This window comes from Trichomycterus rosablanca, chromosome 8, assembly GCF_030014385.1.
Source record: "Trichomycterus rosablanca isolate fTriRos1 chromosome 8, fTriRos1.hap1, whole genome shotgun sequence".
Lineage (NCBI taxonomy): Eukaryota > Metazoa > Chordata > Actinopteri > Siluriformes > Trichomycteridae > Trichomycterus > Trichomycterus rosablanca.
Window position 1 is genome coordinate 13,208,593 of NC_085995.1, and position 7,823 is coordinate 13,216,415.

The window sequence follows — 7,823 nt, forward strand, 5'->3', positions numbered from 1 at the left end:
ACTATAGGGGTATGAATAGCATTATTCATGCCATTAAGGCCAAGTTGGATTTTGGGGGATGATTGGGGAAGTGAGGAAGGTTTGTACATAGTGCCTAACCTGGAAAATGGAAAAAGATGTGTTCGGTAGATCATATTTGACTGACAGGTCTGAAAATGACAAAAATATGCCAAAAGTGTACAGATCACTATTCTTAAAAAGACCCTTTTGTGGACCAAGCACGTGAAACGTAGGGTTATACAGAATAGGCATACTGATAGAGATATTGAGCAGTCCAAAGTGTCTCATAAACTAGGACCAAATTTTAATAGTATGCATGACCACTGGGTTAGAATGTATTGTGGGTAGTGGTTAGTGGAACCTTCACACTAATCAAAGCATGCAGTGAACACTATTAGGTAAAAATCTCTGCATGTGCCCATAGACATTCGCCACTAGACTATTCGCCATCTACCCAATATAAAGGCTTCAGGATATTACAAGCTCAGTAGTAATATTGAAAATGGGGCAATGCCAGACCACCCTCCGATTTGGGGAATGACTGAAGATAGATTTCTTAATAAAAAAGGGACAGTGGGAGGGAGGTCTGATTTACATTGCTCTGTTAAACCTCTGACCTCTGCCCTGCACATTGTCATTATACTTAAGATCAAAGTAAAGGACTATGAGTTGATCAAAGTCATAAGGGTGGACTATTGATTACTGTCTACTGAAGACGAGGCATGATTCAAGATAACAATAGTATGATATTGCAAAGGTCTGACCTGTTGGATAAGTCTATTATCTATTTAAGAATAAGTTAATTCTTGCGAATGTGTGATGTGCATGCAAAAAAAAGAGAAGGCTTTTCCCTGATGGTTACCAGCACGTCAGGGATCTAATAAACCAAGCTGACACATATTATTAAATATAGTACAAGCTGATTTGAATAGTGAAATGTGATTATAAAGTGGCTGTTCATATTTGAAAGATAATTTATCAAAAAAGGAAACATTATCCCCAATAGGAGTACATTAGGAGGCCAATATTTTCGGCATACCCTGTAAACCCCTTAAGACGATTATGTATCAGCCATTTAGATCTACAATCAAATTTGATGGTTCAAGCATAATATTTTTATTTCATTTATTAGTGTGATCTGTTAGTCATATTATTTTTATTATTCCACCCGTTTTTTGTCCGGCTTTCTTTGTCCGCAGTTTGTCGACGCTGTTCCAACTCTAAATCGTCAGGCCCATTGAAGAATGTTGGGCTTGTATACAGCTTTTGGATTCACCCACCCGTTCGCCTACCACGCCCGTTTTTCTACGCTTTTTTTTTTTCCCCATTCACTTGCATTCATTTTTTGGAATACCAATTTGATATAATGAACTTCTGAATAAACGACAGCTCTGGGAAAAAGTATTCACACCCCCACAAACTGCAGCTCTTCTATACACATACGCCACCCCGCCCACCTGCCACGCTCGTTTTTTTTGGCCCTATTCACTTCCAATCATTTTTTGAAAGTTCGAGATATTAACGCAGTTCCAATTCCAAATCGTACAGCCCATTGATGACACCCTGCCTTGGATACACCATTTGGATACACACACCAGCTCATCTGCCACTGCCGTTTTTTGGCCCCATTCACTCACATTCATTTTTTGAAAGTTCGAGATATTAACGCAGTTATAATTCTAAATCGTACAGCCCATTGATGACACCTCGACTTGGATACAGCATTTGGATATGCACACCAGCCCCCCTGCCACACCCGTTTTTTGGCCCAATTTACTTACATTCATTTTTTAAAAGTTCGATATATCAACGCCGTTCCAACTCTAAATTGTACAGCTCGTTGAAGACGCCTCGACTTGGATACAGCATTTGGGTACACACCCCCGCCCACCTGCCATGCCCTTTTTTTTTTTTTGCTCCATTCACCCACCGGATGCACTGCAATCACATTTTCTTCAGGAAATGCACCTCTCTAGTTTTTAATTGCAGCCCCTCTGGTTTTGTCATAATGGGTGTGTTTGAAAACCTAGTGAGCTTCCTTGCTGTCTTACTGTACATATGCAGCTGCCTCAGTAGAGAGGATTCTAATCAGTCATCGACTTATAAGTCAGGTTATTCAAACGCACTACTGCGACAGCGATTCCATCAGTTTTCATTAACTAAGCTAACAGCACGCTAACATGTCAACTAACGTCTCCCTCCGTGTACCAAAATGATTAAATTAGCTGACAGGCCTGAATTTGCAAATAAATTGCACTTTATGTCACTAAATGACACTAATGACGCAAGTTTATACTAATTAAAAAACAATAATTTATTTACGTTCACTAGGTTTTCGAACACATACAATATTTCACCCATTCATGCCCTTTTGATACATGTTTTCTCTGAGAAACGGAGGTGTTTTCTGAAGAAAAATAACGAGTCTCTATGCGTGTTAATGCTTAGTTCGTTTTAGTTAAATTGTTCATGCCTTTAATGTTCTACGAGACAGAATGCACTGTCCTGCCTTCACTTATTATAGCATTAACCATTAATAAGGTGTAGAAGAGCGTAACACCCTTTTGGGCCAAGAAGGGAAGATGTTGAACGAGAATGGCCATACACAAAAAAAAACCTCACGCTAGGTGTGAAAGTATTTCATGAACCTCCTAGATCATTGCAAAAGGCCCTCCGCTATCTATCTGCATTACTTCCTTGACGTCACCCACATTATACATCACAATAATCTGCCCTTTTTAAAATAATACACATTAAAAATTTCCAGTTGAAGAGAAACAGGCAGTGTCCCACAAACAATATGAGGAACATTAATAAAACAAATCTAAAGAACTTATGAGTTAATATCCATGCTTTGACTGAGATCCACGCCAGAGATGCAGATTGCACGCTGATCCACCAGGCCCCAAAGCCGCTGACGACTCATTAAAGTGTAGGCATCAAAAGCAATATTGGTACCTTTAACACACAAAACAGTGTCCACCATTATTTCTAAAGAAAATCTTTTGCTAGCTCCATCCTTCGTAGTGACAAAGAGCTTCCCATGGAACGAAAGCCATGGTTTAAGGCCAAAATTATATAAGGCTACAAGCACCTCTTGATATTTAACCCTTTGCTTGACTACTTCAGGGGGATAATCTTCATAATTAGCAGTCGGGTTACCTTTATATTAAAGAGTGCCCTGTTTACTCTGGGCTTTGTGTATGATTTTGAACTTGTATTGGAAATGGTGCAAACAAACTATAACAGCCCTTTGGTTTTCATTACCCGTCTCCTGCTGAAATGTATTTTTACCCTGTTACTAGCCCTAAATTGCTCCTGTCCCAGCTTTTTTGGAATGTGTTGCAGGCCTGAAATTCAACACTGAATGTATGTTAAGACCAACCGAGAAGATTAAACATTATTACATTTTAGTCCTGGTTTGCTTAGCATTTACACTCAAATTTACAATCAGACTAAAATAAGTAATAACAAATGAGTTGGGTAATGAGTATTTATGCAAAATTTATAATTTTGATTTTACAAATAAATAGATGACTGATTCCAAATTCAGTGTAAAGTGCTTTCTAAATGGTTTGGGGGGATTTATCTAAGAATAGGGATATCTAAGAATTTCATGATGAAAGCTAATGATAGCTGAATTTGAAGTTTTTTTTTTTTTTTTAAGTTTAACAGTACTAAAGATACTTTTTCTAAACTCTTAACATTGCCCTTATTGACCTGAAACAACATTACTGAATAGGGAAAAAAGAGGCAAGAAAAGAAAACATAAAAGACAGGTATAGGCAGGAAGATATCAGTACAATCAGTGGAGAGTGGCACCATTAATAACTACACAGAGACAGTTGGCAAAGTTGCTGGCTCTGGCTATACATCTGGTAGGAAGCAATACCTGCCAAAGGAATCTGAAAAAGAACTGGTGGGTCTCTACAAAAAAGCCAGTCTCTCCTCTTACCCAAAGAGATGTTCAGAGAACTGCATTTAATTATGCAAAGCCAATAAAAGGTGTCTAAAAGGTATTACTGGTTTATTTTTCATTTATTATTAAAACAGAATCTAAACCTTAGAATTAAGAAACCAAAGCAGCAAAAGCAGAGAGAAGGAACAGTGAGGTTGAAGGAAAGTGGTTTCAACAGTATGAAAACCTGCTAAAGGCAAAATTAAAGATGGCAAAGGAGCCTCAAAACAAGGGCCAAGCTCCACACATACCATTTAACAAGCAAAGACCACATCAATTACATTTCTACCAATGAAACAACCACCACCAAAGGGAAAAAAGCATAAAGTGACAAGAGCTTAAAGTAAGAGCAAATAACCCAGCATAGCCTGCCAGAGAGTGCTGGTGTTGTGAATAACCCAAAGGCCACAGAGGTCTGTGTGAGCTGTTGTTGTGTCAAATGGCAAAGGTTCAGCCAGTGATCACCTTCAGAAAGATCAAGGAACATCTGAAGTTACCAGTGAGTACAGATGATGATTAAGTGAAGCCAATTTACCAGCAAGAACTCATTGCAAAGTCCCGTTGTTAAGAAAAAGACATGCTCTGAATGGGTATAAATTTGCCAAGGAACACATTGACTGGTCCAAAGAGAAATGGCTCAACATTTTGTGGACTGGTGAAAGCAAAAATTGTTCTTTTTGGGTCTAGTGGCCATAGACAGTATGATAGACGCCCCCTGAGCACTAAATTTAAGCCAAAGTACACTGTGAAGACAGTAAAGCATGGTGGTACAAAATGATAATATGGGGATGTTTATCATACCATGGTGTTACGTCTATTTATCACATACGAGGGATCATGGATCAGTTTAAATATATCAGAATACTTGAGGAGATCATTTTGCCCTATGTCGAAGAAGAAATGTCCTTAAAATGGGTGTTTTAACATGACAATGACCCAAAACATCTTGATTACAGACAAACAAGATTGAGGTAATAGTGGCCAGCCCAATCCCCTGACTTCAATCCCATAGAGAACTTGTGGGCTGATATCTGAAACACGTTTTTTTGAGGCAAAACCCAAAAATGCAGAAGAGCTGTGGAATGTAGTGTAATCATCCTGGACTGGATACCTGTTCAGACGTGCCTGAAGTTGGTCGACTCCATGCAACACAGATCTCAGAAACAATTGTTATGCCACTAAATATTAGTTCAGTAATTTAAAGTAAAGTGAAACCTCAAAGATTTTTTTCAAATTCCAAAACATTAACTTTATTCTTCTTTAACCATTCTTTGTAGAACGACTTGTGTGCTTAGGGTTGTTGTCTTGCTGCATGACCCACCTTCTCTTGAGATTCAGTTCATGGACAGATGTCCTGACATTTTCCTTTAGAATTCTCTGATATAATTTAAAATTCATTGTTCCATCAATAATGGCAAGCCGTCCTGGCCCAGATGCAGCAAAACAGGCCCAAACCATGATACTACCACCACCATGTTTCACAGATGGGATAAGGTTTTTTTTTAAAATTTTAATTTTTACCCCCTTTTTCTCCCCTTTTAGCGCATCCAATTGTTCAATTAGCATCGTGCTTCCTCTCTGTCTATGCCGAACCCTGCCCTGACGGAGGTGATTGAAGCTAACCCGTATCCCCTCCGAAACACGAGCAGCAGCCAGATGCATCTTTGCCACCCACACATTGACGAGTTTGGCGCCACCTAGCGTTGCATGCGGAGAGACACACCCTAAGGGCACCCTCTCCCATCTCTGTGTAAGCGCCTCCAATCAGCCGGCAGAGAACGCAATCGCATTCTGACAGAGAGAGACCCACATCCGGTTCTTTGTCCCACCCCCCATATGAGCAACCGGCAAATCGTTGCTCATATAGCCACTCAGCTTCGAACCGGTAAAGCAAGGCTGGATTCGATACCACGTTCTCAGAATCCAGCCCTGGTTGCAGCGCGTTTCTTTTTACCGCTGCGCCACCTGAGCGGCTGGGATAAGGTTCTTATGCTGGAATGCAGTGTTTTCCTTTCTCCAAACATAATGCTTTTCATTTAAACCAAAAAGTTCTATTTTGGTCTCATCCGCCCACAAAACATTCTTCCAATAGCCTTCTGGCTTGTCCACGTGATCTGTAGCAAACTGCAGATGAGCAGCAATGTTCTTTTTGGAGAGCAGTGGCTTTCTTCTTGCAACCCTGCCATGCACACCATTAATGTTCAGTGTTCTTCTGATGGTGGACTCATGAAAGTGGTTAATCAAGGTGGACTTCAGTTGCTTAGAAGTTACCCTGGGGTCCTTTGTGAACTCGCCAACTATTACACGCCTTGCTCTTGGAGTGGTCGGCCACTCCTGGGGAGGGTAACAATGGTCTTGAATTTCGACCAGATCATAGCACTGCCCCCACAGGCTTGTATGGTAGGCACTAGGCATGATGGGCGCATCACTTCAGCCGCCTCTCTTCTTACCCTGATGCACCCATCACTCTGGAACAGGGTAAATCTGGACTCATCCGACCACATGATCTTCTTCCATTGCTCCAGAGTCCAATCTTTATGCTCCCTAGCAAATTTAAGCCGTTTTTGCCGGTTAGCCTCACTGACAAGTGGTTTTCCTAAGGCTACACAGCTGTTTAGTCCCAATCCCTTGAGTTCCCTTCGCATTGTGCGTGTGGAAATGCTCTTACTTTCACTATTAAACATATCCCTGAGATCTACTGTAGTTTTTCTACCATTTGATTTCACCAAACGTTTAAGTGATCGCCGATCACGATCATTAAAGATTTTTTTCTGACCACACTCCTTCCTCGAAGATGATGTTTCCCCACTGCCCTTCCACTTTTTAATAATGCGTTGGACAGTTCTTAACCCGATTTTAGTAGTTTCAGCAATTAAAACAATTCAGAATAAGCATATATAAGAAAATGTAAAGCCTAAAAATATCTGAATTTAGTTTTACTCAAAAATATTTTTATCTAAACTCTTAACATTACAGAAACAGCATCCTTTTTTAGGAAAGTCTAAACATAACTAAAAGCATTCGCACTAGGGTTTGTTTAAACTTAACCAAAAGTATAAACACCCTATATAAACTACTTAATGTCAGTTTGGTGTAGATACCATGTAAACTGTTTAAAGTCAGCTACGTGTAGGCACTATATACACTATTTAATGTTATCCTGATGTAGACACTTTATACACTGATGTCAGCTTACTGTATACACTGTTAAATGTTAGATTGGTGTAGACACTACACTGTTTAATGTTATCCTGATGTAGACACTTTATACACTGTCAGCTCAGTATTTAAACTATTTAATGTCAGCCTTAAGTACACACAATTTAAACAAATTAATGCTACCTCAGCTTATACACTGTATAATGTTTGTCTTACCAACAAAAATAACAGCAGCATGTTTTTTTTATTATAACCGTCATATTTATGATATTCACAACAGGAATCTGTGTTTTATGCTAGTTCGATTTGTTTTGTATTATATATATGGAGGCCAAATCAACACCTCAAACTCTTTATTGTGCTCCTTAAACCATTTTTGCCTTGTGGCAGGGTGCATTATTCTGCTGAAAGAGGCCACAGCCATCAGGGAATATCGTTTCCATGAAAGGGTGTACATGCTCTGCAACAATGCTTAGGTAGGTGGTACGTGTTGCCAACTTGCTTGCCTACTTCCCATAGTGCATCCTGGTGCCATGCATGCGTTCCCTAGGTAAGACGTGATTCATCAGACCAGGCCACCTTCTTCCATTGCTCCGTGGTCCAGTTCCGATGCTCATGTGCCCATTGTTGGCGCTTTTAGCGGTGGACAGTGGTCAGCATGGGCACCCTGACTGGTCTGCGGCTATGCAGCCCCATATGCAACAAA